This window comes from Schistocerca serialis, chromosome 4 (assembly GCF_023864345.2).
Source record: "Schistocerca serialis cubense isolate TAMUIC-IGC-003099 chromosome 4, iqSchSeri2.2, whole genome shotgun sequence".
NCBI lineage: Eukaryota > Metazoa > Arthropoda > Insecta > Orthoptera > Acrididae > Schistocerca > Schistocerca serialis.
This window is the reverse complement of record NC_064641.1, coordinates 825,073,758-825,094,259: the sequence shown is the minus strand read 5'-3', so window position 1 is coordinate 825,094,259 and position 20,502 is coordinate 825,073,758. Positions and strand designations below refer to the sequence as shown.

Below are 20,502 nucleotides of genomic sequence, written 5' to 3'. Positions count from 1 at the left end.
TTTAGAGGTAATTTGTGTACCTTTTAGCGGATAAATCATTCAGTCGAAGTGAAGGCGCAGCGGCTAGCGTCGCGGCTTCACGCTTTTACGCCCCGTGTTCGAAACCCGATTGTTACTTTATTTTTGTTTTTCATTTATCTACCCGTTCCGTAGAAGATCACTACACGAATGTTTTCCCGTGTGTACTAAAATAATGTTGTCTTTATTTTTCTACCAATTGTGTTAAAAAGAAAAAAACAAAAAAATGAAAGAGAAACTTGTTTGAAATTGTTTTCGTAGAAATTCCTGTAGCGTAACTTGATTCATAATCAACTACAAACGCCATTTTTGGTAAAGTGATCCGTTATGTGTGGTTTGCCGCGAAATCACTGCCAACGCGTGAAATCTTGAGCAGTGTTAACTATGTGTCTTTCCCGAGGACATTCATACGAAGAAATGTCACTGTGGCAAATCTAACTTCGCGTGATACGATGTATCGACTGTTTCTATTAGCCAAGGGAATGCACCAGACTTCCTGAAGAGTAAACATAGTAATTCAATAATGTAATCAATATAAGAGATGATATAAGAATGGAATATCAGAAAATGGGAATTTGAAAAGAGTGTAATCCCTGAACACATATGTTGTATAGTAAATATTGTGAAACCAGTTAGTAATTTTACAGTTAATATAGGGAGCAATCTTTCCGTTAACTTGATAAGAAACATTTGTATAGTAATCTTCTGCGGACATCGTAGATAAACGAAAAACAAAAATAAAAGTAATAATCGTATTTCGAACACGGGGCGCAAAATTGAAGGTCCGCGACGACAGCCATTTCAGCTGAGATTAGAGCGCGCTAAAGGCACCTAAATTACATCGAAAAGTTTGACCGTCGTTTTCTCAGAAAGTCGAGGTCTTGTTCGCTTATTTTGACTGCTCTTCCACTTAGCGAAGTTTCTGAGAATTCGTGATACGGTACTTGCCGTGTTCTCCTTGTCAGGCAACGAATCTAGTAAAGTAAGTTAGATAAGCCGAACCCAAGTCCAAAAACGATGTCACATTCGTAAAAAAATGAGTAGCGAGCAATCGGAAGCAGCGCACAGTGATATCAGAAATATCAGAAAATGGGAATTTGAAAAGAGTTTAATCCCTGAACACATATGTTTTATAGTAAATATTGTGAAACCCAGTGTGGGTGAATGTGAAACTGAGACGGCGGATCAGAATGTCATAAGAGGTTTGGTGCGGTGGAAGCAGGAAACGCATTATTACGGCAGTATGCGGGCGCGGGCCTTGACTTTTGCGGGTGTAGTTCCGGCGTGTGGTGACGAGGCGGGGCGAGATTAGCAGAGGCCGCAGCCTCGCCGCCACTTCCGCTCTGGCAAACATCCTCGCCACACCTCGTCTCGGCCGCGGCTCACCTCGAGCCGCCGGCGGGCCTCCAGCGTCCAGTTCCGGCGGCGCTGGCCTCCAGCGGCCGTCTTGCCGCCACAGTCGCTACTGTTTGGAGGAGGCAGAAGGCGGAGAGAAATGGTGGGCAAGGTACAGCAGGCAAGTTTGAGAAAGAACTTATCCGCCGTTTGGAACATCTGTCTCGAAATAAGAAAACCGTCATGAAAGTATTTGTTTCATTGTGGCTCATAGGAGGATGTGGAACACGGACAGTTGGAAAACAAGAGAGAAGACGGCTACAAACTCTGGAGATTTTGTGTTAAAAAAGATGTTAAATATCAACTAGAGAGATAGACTTACCAATGTTCAGAAGAATACAAGAAACCAAAGATGTGATACATGCGGCAGATTATGCGTGATGTAGCGTGTCCTGCGTATGCGGAAATGAAGAAGAAGGCAGACAGAAGTGTGGAATTGCGTGCTACTGCAAACTAGCCCATGGGTTGAACGCTGTAGAAGGAGAAGAAAACAGTGTTGCACTTTGGCAAACCGAACGTCTTGTAAATCAAGTGATCAGTGTTACGTGGAGACAGTGTAGTACTAATTCTGATCAATACACACATTTTTGTGTGTCCGTGATTTATCTTCGTGGATGGAACCTTAGGGGCGTTTAGCTGTATTTAATTAATATACCGTTATTGGATGATCCTTTCAGCTCCTTTATTGATGGTATCTAATTCTCATGATCGATTTAGAAATTGTACAATTTTTTATTTAGACGTACTATAAGGAAAATGTACAAGAATATGGAATATAAACTCATTAGAATGCACCAGCATACAAAATTTCATGAAAAATATACGTACGCAAAATATTTACGATATGAAATACCTGATAATTATTTTTTAAAATATTTTGGCCTGTGACACAAAACAAAAAATCGGTATTTATGCGGTAAATACTTACAAGTCATAGGTGGCATATGGCGAGTAAAGCGTTCATGCCATGCGCTGTCGTACTAAATCAAGAGTGCAAAAACCAAAGAATTATATTGACAAACCAGGTGGCGCCTGTCTTTTCCCACTCCTTGCGCTATATGTGTGCGTCTTCTATACATCAAAGCAGAACCTGACAAATCTTAAAATGGCGGAAGAATTACAATTACATACTTTTTAAAACATTCCTAAGATTCTGTTCCATTAGGCTTGTATTTATAGTTATATTTTTAAAATATCCAAATAATAATTTATTTCCTTCATCTCGTAAGTTCCAATAGTTAGTCTTCCGTTGCTATCAATATAGAGTGCAAGCCATAAAATTAGTAAAAAACATGTATACGAAACGAGTAACGGCTTAGTTTGTAATGAAATTACATTGTTCCATTTTGGAAAAAGAATTCCATACTTGCTTCAATACCTAGACTGATAAAAAATTAAAAGGATTGACCATACATCAAAATTATGTGCCCCTTTGCGTACTTTCACTCGCCGACAACCTCGTTTCGTTATCTTGAACCATTCACGAAATGACTCACCTTGTGTAACGGCCCTATATAATGAACTTTGTACCTAGCAATAGATAAGTTTCAATTGTCAGCATATTATCTAAGAAAGCGTGGAAAAGAGAGCAAAGTCGCAAATAAAACCTTTGTTGGTAAATAAAATCCGAACAGAGTTCTGGGTTGCACAGCTGACCGATCGCAACCATTTAATTATATGGGTTTTTCGTCCGCTAATGATGACTGATTGTGTTGTTATTACAGTGATAAGCAAGCTTGTGATGTGGACTAGTTGGTTACAAGCTGGCAAACGGTGACGAAGTGACAGACGCGCCGGTGGGAGACGCGAAGCCCGCGGACGTCCGTAATGCTAGACGACCGCATGCTGGCTCGGATGTCGCGATCGGCTTTCTGCAAGTGAGACGGCTGGCCGAGGCGGCGAGTCGGTTTCCCGTGTTGCACTCCTGGCTGCGCCGCGACTCGCCGTATTTTTGCTAACGTGGAGAGCCGTCGCGACACACATCTCTTCCTCGTTGGAAGTCAAAGGAAATTATTTCAGAGAGAACGATAGCAGACTTTTAACTTTGAAGCTATCGGCACTGCATTTGTTGAAGGATGTAACAGACTCGGCTGGTGTAAAGGCAGTGCGCCATGTCACTGTACTATCACGTGAAACTTACTGGATGTCACTTCATACCCGCAACCGCCGCTTTCCAAGGGTGCTGTGAGGTACATACATCTTCACACATCATATTTATTGCTTGTTTTGTGACATTTTCATTAATTCTTCACTATGGCTGCATATACCGTCATGTATCGGTACTCATGCAGCACAGCTGATTAAATCTGAACCAACTGGTAGAAAGTTACCTTTGTCTGGGACAATATCTGGAGTTCACGAAGTCGTACATTGCAGACGCAAGTTGCGAGTTTGCAGTAGGTTGAGATGTGGACACGTCGATATGTGTGTCTGGGTAATGTTACAGTTAATTATTGTTTAATGTAGGAAGATCAGTGTTAGATTATTTAGCCGTGTCAGGAAATATGGCTCAATCGAAGTTTCAGTGTGAAAGAGTGTGGCGTACAGATGATATTCAGAGTTTTATAACTCCACTGTTAGTGTTCGTGTAATAAACCAGAAAAACTAAACGCGAAGTTTATTACCTGTAACTGATTGCTCAACATGATAGCTTTCATTGGCCACGTCATCGTCGATCCTAACTGAGACAATTTCATAAAGAAAGTAAAGCAAAACAGACACTATAATCCGTTGTCTGAGAAAGGACAAGACTGGTTGGAACAGGAGAAGCGAATTAGTGTAACATGGCAGTTTTAGTGGAATTGTTGCAGTGTGGTCCATGTTCTTGTTGTTCCAGATTTATTTTAAGTTACACAACATTATACAACGTAGTATTCAGGGATACTTGAGTTCAAAAAATCTGTCACCCTAAGCTTGATTCGCTACCACTACCTTGAATGAAAGCTTTTCTATCAGTCAGCACAAATACGACGATGCGGATATATTCGCTTTCAAATGATTAAAAGAATAGTGTTTTTGTCTCTATTAACGCTTCCTTCGTTATGCAGACACGTTATTTCTTGATGTTGTTATAAATTTAGGAACGATTCTTTAGTGACTGAGGGAAACCGTTCGTGATCATCTAACTAAACGTTCTGCTATTGTAGCTGACTCACCACTATGAATAAACATTTGACTATTGTCGGAGGGCGTACGTTGAGCCATTTCGGAATGTTTACTCCATGTATATTCTCAGCAACACGCGAATATTACCATCTTTATTTCACACCACGAACCTCTCAAAATCGTTTGGAGCACAAGTTAGAATATTAAGGTATTCCGAATACTATCCATATGTAGCAATTTCCCAAGCATGAATCAAATCACATTTTTAAAGGCAGATGACAGCAAAGTGTGACACTTGAAGTTTGCAAATACTAAAGTATTTTAATTTACATGCGACACCACTCAAGACTTAATTTATTTGGAGAGGAGAGCCCCGAAGGCTCGAGCACATGCACGCCGACGCTATGTGGGTGGCCTACGTAATTTCTTGCAGGCGCCGCGCCTCTCCTAGCAACCTGTACCACTTAATACATACGACAAACGTATTAGGCAATAATTGTTCACTGTCCACCTAACTTGACATGCTGTCTGACAGAAATAACGTTACCGCTACCATGTGCTAATAAAATGAAAATTATTAAACTGCTCGGAGTCTTTTATTACGCTGTAAGATAGTTCCGTAATTTCCGCCTCTCTTGGTTGACAAAAGGCGGACCTACAATATTTATGTACATTAAAAATGACCACGAAACGGTTAATCACACAAAAGATACGATTTTATGTAGTGTACAAGTAGAGTTCATTTCTCATACTGCGGAAGCAGCAAACTCGTTGCGGAGCAAGCAAGCGAAATAAAATTTCAGCTGTTCAAGGCTAACGCGAACTACGTAGCTACCAGGAATGACCTCTGTTTACCTAAGGTCGCACGAATTACTACGTCGAGTAACATTTTATTTGTTGACTCTTTTATATAAGAAATGTGCGTGCAGTGGCTAAGTTTGTCAGACATTTATGCACGCAGTATACATTACCTCTTGAAAGAATCTGAGTGTTTATGCTTCTCCGCAACATTTGTGGGTGAATGGTTCAAATGGCTCTGAGCACTATGGGACTCAACTGCTGTGGTCATAAGTCCCCTAGAACTTAGAACTACTTAAACCTAACTAACCTAAGGACAGCACACAACACCCAGCCATCACGAGGCAGAGAAAATCCCTGACCCCGCCGGGAATCGAACCCGGGAACCCGGGCGTGGGAAGCGAGAACGCTACCGCACGACCACGAGATGCGGGCAACATTTGTGGGGCAACACTGTATGGGGTCTAGGCTGAAGATTGTCTGGCTGAGCAGGAATTTCATTTTGACGTTAGAACACTCAAGAATAAGGATTTTTTTTTGGTGGGGGGGGGGGGGGGCGGGGGGAAATAGAGGCTCGCTACATAATAGTTTTCGACAGATCGAAGAATTACTAATTTCCATCCGTTGCTGATATACGAATGAAGGACATTATTTGCTAACCGGGGCGGTAGCCAAGTGGTGTAAGGACTGCATTCTGATCACAGGAAAATTCCGTGGACGTGGGCTCATCACGTATTTTTTACAATATTTTTTATTCTTAGTCAGTAGTATGAAAACTGTCACGAAAAAAGTATGTCTTTGTTATTTTCGGTAAATTAAATTTTGTTGTAACGAGCAGAGAGAGAAACGGGAAGATAGAGAAACTAGCAACATTAGCGTAACGCTCTTCTTCGCCCTTTCATTTTCAGGCTCCTTGAGCAAGGATTTACATTTTGTGGCAAAAGAATACAGAAAAAACACAAAAACACAGAATCTTCTTTGAGAACAAATCCGTGTCGTCAAAGGTCGTAGGCACGTACACAATTTATTTTTCTTCTTCGTTCACATTAAAATTTACTTTTTTTTCCTAGGAACGAAAAATATTGAAAGAAGTGCGAGAGGAACACACGGGAGTTGATTGTAATCTGACATTCGATAGTGCTTGTGTCATTCGTATGGCCATAGTGTCGGTAGTTGTTTTACAATTATTAAAGATATTTGAAATTCGTCTTTCAGTTACTAAAGGATGCGTATTTATTTTACCATAAACGTTTCATTGTATTCATTTAAAACATCATCAGTGGCCTGGAATGACACATATTTATAATTTTAGCGTGTTTGTTACAAAATATATAGAAGAGTGATTTTGCTTACAGAATACCAAGAAAAAGAGTAAAAATCACACTTAAGTTATTTTGTGACGAAATTTTTTTTAAATCTATAAGCAAACCAAAATAGTAACTATGTTTTATTCCAGACCACTGTCTACGTTTTAAATGGATAAAACGAAATGTGTATCTTAAAGATAAATACACATTTGTAGTAACTGTGAAGACTGATTTCAGATACCTGTAATAATCGACATTGTATGTCTGTGGTACAAATATTGAAGTCAGGATGTATCTCGTTGCCTAGGTGAGTGGAACACTGGCCGTAGAATGGGCGCAAGCAAAATTAATCCGCTAACGACAGAAAGTAGCCCGCGAAGCAACCAGAGTGGCACTAATGCCCCGGAGTTCAGAAAGCGGCGCACGTATCTGGCCGCGTCCCAGCAGAGGCCGGTGATCGGCGATTACACGCGCGCCGCCGCCCAAGGCTGGGTTGGGATGCGCGCGGGCGCAAACGCAAACGCGACGCCGTGGCAACAGGTGTGACGGCAGCTGGCAGCTGGCTAGCCTCGCGGGGCACTGTGCCCGCGCTCTCGGGCTACGTGACGCACGCCGTCGCAGAAATACGGCTCTGTGCTGTCAAACAGCCGAGGCAGCAGCTAAGACCGCCCTTCATTGCGCTGGTCTGGCTCTGGTAAACACTGGCCGTTACCCGGGACTCATAACACGTCTCTTCGTCTGTTCACCGTAACAAATATTCCAAACACAGATAGTGGCGGCACGCTGGTCAATATACCGGACGCCTTCGCATTCGGGATGCGCATGAGGTACAAACCTCACCCCATTCATCCTAGTTTAGATTTCTCTCGGATTTGTTTTTAATAATTTCTTGGTAAATAAATAAAATTATCTTCAACTCGGAGGTAGAGTTGAACAGCACAGCTCTTTGCTGTGCTTTATTCGCAGTTTTAAGTTTAACCCTGATGTAAACAAACGCTCGCTCACCAAGCTCAGCGTGTAGACGGCGGGTGCAGTTCTTCTACACTAGATCGAGGCCCACGAGAAAGACAGGCCGTGGCGCGTACGTCACAGCACGTGACACTGCAGGTCTTACGAGGGCTAGCAGCTGTCTGCAGCGGGGAGCGAGCAACTATTTCAGACCAGATTAATAATTCTTGACTGCGCGTTTAAATGCAAGCAGTATCCACATCACACGACAAAGTTAAGATCTTTAGTGGGTACCTTTTCAATTTCATACTGATTTCCTGTAAGCCTAGGGCTCGCGAAGTATAGCGGACAAGACGACTAGCGTGACGTCACAAGTTCGTTTCAGGTACCATATTTCTCGTGGGCCCCGCGCTAGATGATGTGATATCACTGTAACTAGGCCCTACTTGCATTAGTTATTTCTTTGTTATTCTAGCGCGAATGACGTAATGAGGCACAAAAAAGCATTATAATCGTCACTGTTTTCGCCAATCATTGTCTTAAATGTGTCAAATCTCGTTGGACAGTTGCTTTCCCTGTCCCACCTGTCCTGCTCATACGGTCTTGTTCACACGCGCTATGAAAATGTGTGAGGTGCTTTCGTGTTCTGCAGTGACACATAAGTGCGGAAAATTGTTAAAGAGCGGCGAGAAACAGATTGTACTTAACGTCTTCGAGAAGTTTATAGGTCGCTACTAATACTGCAGACCTCAGAAAAATCATATGGGCTTAACGATCTGTGTTGAGAGTTCGAGGTGCGAGGAAGAAAAAACAGAACACAAAGTGTCTGCTCCTTGAAAGACGAAAATCGAGTTTGTTAGCAATATGAGACGATTTTGTGAAAAGTACAGGGGGTTACAGCGTAAACCGACCGTAATAGTACGCAGCTGCACTCGACAGTGCGTCATTTACCCTCTTTGTGAAGGAGACTTTAATGAGGTAATAATTACAGTCACACTTTTATAAACTACTACGGCAATATGCAACTTTAGAGAATTCGGTATTCCATCGGCACTTGGAAATAGTGTTATTGCATCATATTGTTGGAGAGGATTAAAACGAAGTGGAAAAGTAATCTACTTGTGTAATTCACATAAAATTGACATATCTCGGTACAAAGTTATCTTGTTGTTTCTGTCATGTACTGCTCGGAACTATTAAGTCATTACGTATACCAACAAGAAGCTTTTGCTTTGAGCTAAATTCGTTCTCTATTTTTTGGCCGATTTCTGTTAAGTGGTGGAAGCATAGGAACGCGGTAAATTCTACAGTAAGTGAAGATCACTATGTCACGACTCGCTGCTGAACCATTAAAAACTGGTAATGTCCCTCCAAAAACGGCTTTATTGCTCAATGTATCTCTTGATCAGCTCATCTGAAGACTAGATTAACTGACAAAAGAAGTTTCACAAATTCGCTTAGCTCTTGATAATAAGCTTTCCTTTGATAAGTTTATCGAGAAAGCCGATATCTGGCACTGTCATTTATGTTAACATACATATCTTTCGATGGTTCTAATCTTTTTTGCGCATTTACAACGATTACACGCTTTCACACGTGTTCTGCAGGAATCATGACGGTTTATCTATTATTGTTTTATCTTATCAGAGGCTACTCTTCGTGATAGGTTTCTCATGATGAATTTGTTCGCACGGTGAATGGGACGCTGCTTACGATATCACTACAACTGTTCGCCACACGTACTGTAAGTGATCTGATTTTATGACTTCCTGATCCTTCGTGATAGTCAAAGACCTTTCCAACCAATATGTAAAGAGTCGCACGATGAAAAATTTCAGTCGGAAACGTAGCATTAGACATAGTACACAAATGCTCAAACGCTCATTTAGTGCGACTGTTCAAAACTTTAACGAAATCATTTGTTCGCTGAAGTAGTCATAAAATACAAGAATATGCAGTTTTCCTGTACTTCTTTAGAGAAACCTTATGTGTCATAACACAGTTTCCGTAGATGACTTGCCCAGTCCGCCAAGAATCTGTGGAGACTGCTTTGCGGGTATTCCCTGACAGTCAAGTGCCAACATAATGCACTGCTGTAAGACCGCCAAAGCACGCTCTGGCTGCACGAGGCAGACCAGTGCTGCCTACCAATAGAGAGACCGCAGTAGCCCGTCTCGTATGGACCTCACGTCATTCCAGTTCTGATTTCCCCAACAATACAACTTTTTTAGCAAAACCTCTCAAGAAACGCTTTATGCCACCTGGTATTATATCTTCTCTGCGGTAGAGGTAGGTTTTTTCTGTCTGCAGTTTCTTGTGTCTATCAGTTGTAGAGATTACTACGGAGCCATGGACTTGCAAAGTCCTTCTTACGGCGAGCAACATCTTCGGTACACCAGTTGTAGTGCAACTTCGGTCGAATGCAGAACTTGTTTTTTTACGCACCTGTGACCAATTCGTTTTCTGCCCCTTGTTCTTTCGAGCTTGTACACTTATTCTAATGACATCGATGGTGACAGTATGTTTGACTCTAACCGTCATCTGCGACAACCCGACGGACGTAACGACTAGTAATGATATCTTAGAGCCGTTCAGAGTAAGCTCTTGAAAAGGTGGTTACTATTTACGCATTGAAAGCATGACTAACATTACTTGCCTCGTAAAGAGATAGAAACACTGTTACACATCACATCTTAAGGCTTCTTCTTTTTATTCTTCTCAATCTCAGTCTTTTTATTCTTTTCATACAAAAAACTTAGCCGAAACTTTGACGTCGCTCTAAGTAAGTAAATTGTATGGCATGGTTGGCTGGTAGAACTCTAGGGGTAGATTCAGCGGAGGAATTGGAAATGTTTTCTTTCTTCGCACACATTGGTACCTTCCCTTGGCAGAGTGTGGGTGCTGTATAGTGAGCGTACATATTGAGTGTAGGTGACAGTAATGGATGTGTGGACCATTCGGTAGTTTTGGTATACTACATAAATGACGTAGTAAATGATAGAATTGCCAGTAGTACTGGCAGCATTGGTAGGAAAAGAAACATAAATGAATGCGTGAGAGAGGAACTGGGAGCCGACGAGGTCTCTTTGTTTTTGTTTGTTTATTTATTTTACACATAATTAGAACCACACACACATTGTTCAGTGTTAGTGCATTGTATATTTTATACCCTTACAAAATATAAATTGCGTTTCATAATTAAAAAATAGCCCCTCACGTAGCTTCGGAGTTTCTATCTAACGAAAACAGTTACTTTTGATGTAAGTACAGTTTATACGCACAAACACAAACTATTGTAAATAACTGTTATTTTTTGTTGAGGATGGCTCTGAGCACTATGGGACTTAACATCTGAGGTCATCAGGAAATTTCGTTTTCAAGCGCCATATGAGAAACCTGTGTTTTGTATATTTTAACAACAACGCCCTTCTATTTCACGTTACAAATCAACAACTTTAGAATAAATCCTGAATTAAATAATGACATTTTCAATTTTGCTATAAACACTCTATTTTTAAATAACAGATGGGAGGATAACTATGTAGAACAAAAATGTTCCGTAGGTTATGTGGCTCTGTATATATCCTCGCTCACTTTCTAGACATGTCACCGCTTCCGCTCATACGCAAGCAAAGTTATCGAAATGAGGTAACGCCCAATAGGTATGCAACACGCCTAACGTACAATTGACGCGTTTACGATCTTAACTGACCAAAGCTACTAGGGAAACGACTACAGTCTACGCTTACTTAGGTAGCCTACAGTAGATTTACAGCCCTAGTACAGTGTAGTGTCATTTTTATGTTGTGAGGGGAGGGTTGGTGAAACCCGGTATTGGCTCCTCAGTGGTGCCGCCAATCTTAACATCCTCGTCCGACGGTCGGACCACCATCACATGTCATCACTCTTTGAGACACTGTGGGCAGGTTTGGAATTTATCCCGGGACATTGCCATGTATCCTTGCTAGCATAATGCTACCGATGAAAATTTTTTGCTCTACCAAGGGTCGGACGAGTACCATAGATACGAGTGCCACCGTACAAGCGTGTGTTAGCGACCTTTTCTTTCATTTTGTTGGTTGTTGTTCTCGTTATCTGATCTGGGTGGACGTAACATGACACCATTCAAGTTCATCGTTAGATGCTTAACTCAGCTTTTTTCTTGCTGAACGCAGCCAGCCAGCCCTCTGACCGAACACGATGAGTTACCGTGCCGGCTGCGACGTCGGCTATAGAAGCGCGTAGAATCGCATATTTTTGTTGCGTTGAGGGAGATGAGAGATGGACAAACCGTTTTTTTTTCCCTTGGACTGAACTATACACAAAATATTATCTCGCATTCCGAACAAATTTCCGCCGTTTGGGTATGAATATCAGGAAGAAACGTTGTACATTGTCAGTTTGTTGAGCGGCTACGTGATAAGGCAGGACTTTCACTGGGACTGAGAGCGAAGCAGTGCCTCAGAGGTTTTCTAATTCAGAGAAGTGAAGAAGCGGGGGAGCGCGCTTTCTCTGCGCGTGGACGGGCGCCAGCGGGCCGGCGCGGCGTTAGCAGACAGCCTGGCGACGGCCGCTCACGCCGCCTACCTGTTGCTCCGCCACACCACCTCGCCTCACCTCTCGTCTCTCGGGCGCGCTCGGCCTTATCCTACAACGATGGGCCGGACGCGTGAACGTTTCCACTCCTATCTGCCAACCGCGCTCTCCTCAGTTGACATTTATTTCCGATGGGAATTAGGCCTAGTGGACACCTGGAAAAATCGTAGACGATTGAATACGTCCATCTAAATCTACAAATATACTCCGCAGGTCACTATATAGTGGATGGTGGAGGGTACATAATAACAGTGTCACAAGTTCTGTCTGCTATTCGTCCACAGCTCGTGGTCGTGCAGTAGCGTCTTCGCTTCCCGCACCCGGGTTCCCGGGTTCGATTCCCGGCGAGGTCAGGGATTTTCTCTGCCTCGTGATGACTGGGTGTTGTGTGCTGTCCTTAGGTTAGTTAGGTTTAAGTAGTTCTAAGTTCTAGGGGACTGATGACCATAGATGTTGTTTCCCATAGTGCTCAGACCCATTTTTCTGTCTGCTATTCCATTCTCGTAGTGGTCGGGGAAATGTGACTCTCTATATGCATTTGTACGCGCCCTGACCTTTCCTATTTTATTCTCATCGTCCCTATCCGAAAGAAACGTTGGTGGTAGCATAATGATCAAGCAATCTTATTCAAATACTCTTTCTCTAAATTCACCTAACACGGTTTCGCGAGAACTACGTCGTATTTCTTCAAAGGATCCCATTTAAGTTCCCAAGATATTATTGTTACACTTTCGTATGAGCTATGAATTTTTTTCGATGTCTGTTGCCATTCCTCCTTGGTAAAGTCTCAAAAAAGTGCGACAATACTCGAAAATTTATCGTAGTAGCGACTCGTAGGTGATTTCCTTTTGAAATCCATTGCAACCCTTCCAGCATGTGTAATTCTTCCACTCGCATTCCCTGATGCTGATTTCACGTAATCGTCTCATTTCAAGTCACTTCTTAGCATTACTATACGAGATGACGATTTTAAGACGTTCACGAATAACAGAGTTCGGTCTCGTCAGCCTTCAGTAAAATGATCACGTAATTACGCATTCAAATTCACAGTCTTGGCCGGCCGCGGTGGTCTCGCGGTTCTAGGCGCGCAGTCCGGAACCGTGCGACTGCTACGGTCGCAGGTTCGAATCCTGCCTCGGGCATGGATGTGTGTGATGTCCTTAGGTTAGTTAGGTTTAAGTAGTTCTAAGTTCTAGGGGACTGATGACCACAGCTGTTAAGTCCCATAGTGCTCAGAGCCATTCACAGTCTTGTTCAAGACTGTGCCGAGAAATACATTTATCTCTTCTAGTGAAACAGCTATCTTTGAGAAGAGAATTGATTTGTTGTTGTTGTTGAGTCACATTCTGTATTTTGTCCGCTGCATATACATTTCTTGTAATTACAATTTAACGAATGAGGTTGTTCGTGAATTCCTATCCTCATTACGATAAACCTTTCATTTCCATGCTGCAGACTTCGCTAACTGCAGGTTCACTGGAAATTGTTTGACTGCGTAGAAGAAGAGATGCTTCTTGTTCAGTTTCATAAGTAAACTCCCTTTTGTCCTCCGTGTCGTGTAAAACCCACTATGCAATATCGACATCTACATCTGCATCTTACTCTGCATAACACGTAACGGAGTATGGCGGAGAGTAGTCCTGGTACCGGTGACTGATCCCCCATTCCCTGTTCCACTTACGAATGGCACGTGGGAGGAATGATTGTGGGTAAGCCTCTGTATTACCTCTAATTTCTCGAATTTTCTTGTCGCAGTAATTTCGCGAGATGTGTGTGGGAGGAAATAATATTTGCCGGGAAGTGTTCTCTCGAAGTTTCAATAATAAACCTCTACGTGATGCACAACGTCTTTCTAACGTCTGCCATTGGCGTTTGCTGAGCGACTCTGTAACCCCTCGCGCAACTAAACGATCCCGTGGCGAAACGCGTCGCTCGTAGTTGGGTCTTATCTCTCTCTCTCTCTCTCTCTCTCTCTCTTTCTCTCTCTGTCCTACCTGGTAAAGATCCCAGATAGATGAACAATACTCAAGAAGCGGCCCAACAAGCGCTTTTGACATCAGTTCCTTCGGTGATGAGTGACACTGTGACCTTTCATCAATATTCTTCCCATGAATCTCAGTCAGGCATCTGTTTTTCCTACCTTTGTTTTATGTGGTCACTCCACTTAACGCCGCTGTGGACAGTAACTCCTAGATATTTTGCGGCAGATAGTGTTTTCAGCAATTTTCCATCAATAGTGTAGGAAATTAAACGTCTTGTGTCCGTCATCTCCACACCAGCAGAAAGCATGCTTTCGTAGCTTGTTATTACGCAGAGCAGACTACCGGAGTCGATACTTTTCATGTTTCATTTTCTGTAGGCGGTCTGATATACACTCGCTTGTATGCATAGCAGTGCTACTCTTTTCGTCGAAAATCGTACTCACCAACAGTGTAGTTGAATTATCCGACCGTTGGTACCGAGGAGATGGCATAACGTTAAGACAGTGAAGTCGAATTCGTGAGGGCGCCAATTCGAATATCCGTCCGTGTATGCAGATTTATATTTTCTGCGACTTTCCTAAATCGCTTAGGCAAATGCTGGGATAGCTGCTTTGAAAGACCACGGTCCATTTCGTTCCCTATTCTCCCCCCAACCCGAGCTTTTGCTTCTCATTCGTATATTCTGCTCTTTCTATGTGAAGAGAAATGCAGAGAAATTCCGTGCAGCGCAGTTAATTTCCTTAGAATAGAAACGATCAATTTACCCATTAACGCAGAAAAATCGCATACTCAGCCGAACAGTGGCTCGTTGTGTGTTATTTCTGTTTGTCTTCAGGGGCCAGGTAGGGACGGCGAGCTTACTTCAAATTTACTGACTTTCAATAAGAATACATACATAGTCTTTCTGATTTATCTGAGTGATTTACGAAAATCGCAGAACGCTCATATCTGGATTATCGGAAAGTAATGAGATCCTCAGTTAGAGCGGTGATATCAGCAGTACTTCTTCTGTGACCGTTGACCCTACTCATAGGGCCGGTCGGGTTGGCCGAGCGGTTCTAGGCGCTACAGTCTGGAACCGCGCGACCGCTACGGTCGCAGCATCGAATCCTGCCTCGGGCATGGATATGTGTGATGTCCTTTGGTTAGTTAGGTTTAACTAGTTCTAAGTTCTAAGGGACTGATGACCTCAGAAGTTAAGTCCCATAGTGCTCAGAGCCATTTGAATGCACTCGTAGGCACAGTAATTCAAGAAAGAATTGTGTGACTATGCTATGAAATGTCTCTACAACATTACATTTGCTAAAACGTTATTAGTATTTTTAAATTGTGATATGCATGAGATGTTATGGTTATTATCTTGAGGAGGAGCACATCATAAAGGCAAGAGAGGGAGAGAGAGAGAGAAATATAATTCTATTTGAGAAGAGGGCCGCGTTTCCGTCAATTTCATCCTACATCAAAGATGAGAGGCACGTCAAAAGCAGGCGGGCGTTCTGTCAGCGAATGTCAGGTGACACGTGTGTTCACTTTAATGGCCATTTTTATAGCGCTCATAGCCGACAGGCGCGCTTTGTTCCGCGTCTCTCATGACTCGGCGAGCTCACAACCGACTATCATTTGTAGTCACATTGCTGACCAGCTTTCACTTTATAAAGAAGGAAAACATAGAATCAGTTCTTTTAAAAATCGTTATTCGAACAGCTCTGCATTAAGGCAGAGTATTTTTCTGAAAACCGTAACTCAGGAGCGTGCTACTTTTCCTCTCGTGCTTTTGCGGGCTTGCCAACACAGTCACTAATGACGTGAACGTGAGACAATGCGCATTGCTTAAAAAAAAAAAACCTCTCATTGTCTGCCGGACAGAGTAGACGCCTATGTTCTTTATTTGCTCAGGGAGAAGTAGCAGTTTCGAGTGAGTCGCTTGTTGTGCGGTCCGTATGCGAAAGGCCTCAGAAGAACGGAGAACCAGAGACTACATTATGAGGCGCTGATCTCGATCTCTGCTGACCAGGAAGACCGCATCTGCCCCTTCATGCGCTAAATACCGCAGAAACAATTAGTCGTGAAAAAACAATCTGTGTAACTGATGAAGACAATGGAAAAACTGTACCACTTAATTTAATGACCAGGAGGAGAGGCTGATAATATAAACAGCGACGTTTCTTTAGAATGCCAGTTTCTGGGACAAACGGCATTGTTAGTGTTAGGAAACGAGGAAAAGTGAGTTCTTGCTGGCTTGCTAGAGCTGCTGTTGCAGCAATCGCTACACAGCGTCACAGACCTCATTAGCGCGTTCTCTGCCACAGGTTTAATTAATGGCGGCAGCTTCAGAATGCAAAAGTGGTGGCTAGCCGACAAGCGGATTAACATCGCTGAGCAGAATCTGCATTGTTAGAGTTGCCGTACACGTGTGTCGCTGTTACCAAACCAGAAACATTGCTACCGCTGTAGTCACTTTTCTCCCCTATTCGTCGCAACGCGCAACATTCCCGCCTGGCTGTACATAACGACTCCTTTCTCGACCCTCATAATAAGTAAAGACACGTACAAACACACACAGACACACACATACACACACACACACACACACACACACACACACACACACACACACACACACACACAAAGAGAGAGGGAGAGAGAGAGAGAGAGACGCTTGCTTGTGACCTCGATTTGGTTACAGTCGAGTCTGATCCAGGAGAACAGTGACAACTTTGACAATGATTATTTCGTCACTGCTAGGGCAAAAGGCTGAACACAAAAACAGTGGACGCAAGAGGAGCGGTCGTGTCGGGTGTAGCGCGCAGCGAGCTCGTCACTTACATCACGCGGTTGCCCCCCCACCGCTCTTAAGTGACGGCCGGGCTCTTTAAAAACTGCGGACGGACCTCGACTCAGATGAGCCGCAGCGGCCACCCTTACTCCGTCTCCTCCATTCAGTCTTCCTGTGCTCTCTACAGCATTAACAGATGAGATTACACCTCTAGGAAAACTCATAGCAGGTGAGCACGATAAATCCAACACTCCACTATTCTAACGCCTTGCCAGCGACTGGAGTGTAGCTGATTCGTAGCACCATCCTCACGTCAAGCCAAAGATATAGCAACAGCATGAGCATTTTTTGAGATAGAAATGAAATACTGAAACCTAAATATTGCAGCATCTTCCAGAGATATTGCAGATAAGCCATTATGGTATTTTTATGATACTTAGGTTGGTTGGTTGGTTTGGGGAAGGAGACCAGACAGCGAGGTCATCGGTCTCATCGGATGAGGGAAGGACGGGGAAGGAAGTCGGCCGTGCCCTTTGAAAGGAACCATCCCGGCATTTGCCTGGAGCGATTTAGGGAAATCACGGAAAACCTAAATCAGGATGGCCGGACGCGGGATTGAACCGTCGTCCTCCCGAATGCGAGTCCAGTGATGATACTTAGGTTCCGCTGATACTATGCTTATTTCAGAACTGAACCACTGTTGAATGCTGAATAGCTGAACGACCTAAAGCTGCGAGGCAGTAAAGCGCAAGTACAACTGGATGAAAGGGGGATGCACTGCGATTAGGTGCAGGCGTGACAGGCATTAAATCACTTCATATTTCTTTTGTTTTTCTGGACCGAATCATACGCGTATCACTTCCTTTATTGCTAAACCTTCCTCAGTGGCCAGTAATCTGTTACTTGCTTCCTTCTGTAAAACAAGAAGTTAAAATTGGAGAAACATGAGCACCAGAACTTAAAACACTGCAGTGGTGATAAGCATTAAACCATATTCTATGTCTCTGTCGGCTTTTGTGATTTCTGGGGACAGGCTCTGCAAGTAAATAAAATATTGTAATTACCTAACATTCTCTGAAGGAGAGCGATCTCTATATCAATATGAAACTGAGTAGCGTTGTTTTTCGGAATTACGTATGATAATTATAAACCTTATAACGTACTTGTAACACTTACAGATCTGAAGGTGGCAATATAACTTTGCTGAAACTAGTAACTAAGATACGTATCAACTGCGATCTGGGCAGTAAAACTTATAATTTGGAAGCATTTTTACGTTCAATGAAGTACATTTCTGTTGACAGCCGTACAAATTTGTCTGCTTTTACAGGTAGAGCTTCGTCAGTGGCCCGTACTCAATGGTCTCCTTTATAATAAGAAGTTAAAACTTCGCTAAACATTGGCGCCAAAACTTATGTACCCTGTGAAACGAGAGTGAAGCTAAAATGCTTATGTAAATATTCAAAATTGCATTGATACACCTCTCATTACAGACAACAGTAGATACTTCAGAAATAAAACAAGTGATATGCGTATGACAGTCACTGAAAAAGCGTTTTGTGTAGTCTCAAAAAGGGTTCTCGTGTTAAAAAAAATACACAAAAGAAATAAATAGTACGCGTGTCGACGCACGCTACGCTGACAGTCTTCGCCAATGGCAAATATGAAGTAAGAGTATTACGGTATGTTGATGATCTTTGCTTTTGGACCAGTTACAAATGAATGAAACACAATTTTCGTGCTACTCGCGTTTCGCCTTTATTCTCTGTAAGACATCTTCAGTGACCTGGAATATGACCATATTTCTGTGTATACTATTTAGTGTACATTTTAGGACGAGGGACACATACAACATGTTCAAGAAAATGACATATATCGTCCCAAAATGTAAACTCAATAGTACAAACAAAAATATGTACATACTCTAGGCCACTGAAGGTGCCTTGCAGAGAATAAAGGCGAAACACGCATGACACAAAAACTGTGATTCGTTCGGTTGCAATTTAGACGGTCCAAAAGTAAAAATTATCAAGATATCAAGATACGTAGCTGAGGACAACAGGACTATAAAAGCTGAAGATGAGGTAAGAGACATACAGGTGAGGTGGCACGAGAGAACTCGATCGAGAATGCAGTCCTGCGGGACTTACCGTGGTGTTCTGCACGAGACGGCTCGAAGTACTTAAAGCGGCGGTCGGCGGGCGGGACGGCTTGCGTTAATGCTCGTGTGCGTGTCTGCTCTGCGGCGCGGGCACTCTGTCTCACAATACTGCACTCGTAGTCGCGGAGAAACACACATGCACTCCGTTCGCAGCTCGAGGTTGCTCTATCGGCGACATGCGGACCGGCGGACTGTATATATCTGGGCCGACCAATAGTAGCACGCGCTCTCCCCTGCCCCCGCTTCCCCGCCCCCTCTCCCGGCGACGTCACTAAGCGCGCGGTGTTCAAAGCAAAAACTGGCTCGAGCGGGAAAATCCAGTGACAGCGTCGGCGTGGCGTAGGAGGGGTCCAGGGCGGGGGTGGGGCAGCCGGAGGCTACGGGCGGCGGCGCGTGGCGTGTGGCGCGCTTTCCGTCGCCGGCCGGCGCGGCTCATTGAGGAGAAGAGATCGCAGCCGGCCGGCCGGGTTCCTTGACTCCGCAACCCCGGCGCCGCTTTGCGTCAGCCGCCGCCGGGCACCGCGCGGAAACTTTGGATGTGTGTCAGCGGAGAGGCAGGGGCGCGCGCACCCCCACCTGTTGCCTGCTCTCTCTGTCTGTCGCGGGCACGTCTTCGACTCCTCCAGTCGCCGCGGCACCTTCGCGTTTAAAGCCCGCTTTACACGACCGACTTGCTAGCCAAAATCGACTACTCGAAGTGCGCGCACTTTTCGTGTCTGCTTGTTAATCAGCAACCATCCACAACGAGAATATGTCTATGGCGTCAATGATCTATAGATTGTGCTGAGTGTAGAGTTCTAAATTTCAGAGTACGCTGCACAGTGCACATGCGCGGAAACGGGAAGCTATGGAGGCACCTGCTTCCGTGAGGAATTAACCTATCTGCCGAGCTCACTCCCATTATAGAAATGGATTTTATGCTTTCGTGTCATCGCGACACTTTGTAAAAATTACGCAAGGTCCTGATATTTTTTCCTACTAGTGTTCTCCTACAAGACACGAAACATATGAAAGCAATTATGCATTTACGATTTACAGAAAAAAAACCACGCTATGCCTAATAAGATCGTAAACAGATAAAAGTGTGTCAATGAAAACTATTTCAACAGTGAAAAAGTCATAATTCACTAACGAGAAAAATAATTTTCGATGTTATATGGCACTTAGGTTGTTGTTGTTGTGGTCTTCAGTCCTGATACTGGTTTGATGCAGCTCTTCATGCTACTCTATCCTGTGCAAGCTTTTTCATCTCCCAGTACCTACTGCAACCTACATCCTTCTGAATCTGCTTAGTGTATTCATCTCTTGGTCTCCCTCTACGATTTTTACCCTCCACGCTGCCCTCCAATACTAAATTGGTGATCCCTTGATGCCTCAGAACATGTCCTACCAACCGATCCCTTCTTCTGGTCAAGT

At 43.5% G+C, this 20,502-nt stretch overlaps 1 protein-coding gene across 1 annotated transcript in view; it reads right to left on the bottom strand.

Annotated features, from left to right (window-relative positions):
• LOC126473424 (ion transport peptide) overlaps positions 1-19,261 on the bottom strand; it is a 36,488-nt gene extending 17,227 nt beyond the window's left edge. Inside the window, exon 1 of the mRNA XM_050100462.1 lies at positions 19,076-19,261. The gene's annotated coding sequence lies outside the window, so the exon portion shown is untranslated. The remainder of the gene's footprint in view (positions 1-19,075) is intronic.
• Positions 19,262-20,502: the final 1,241 nt, after the last annotated feature.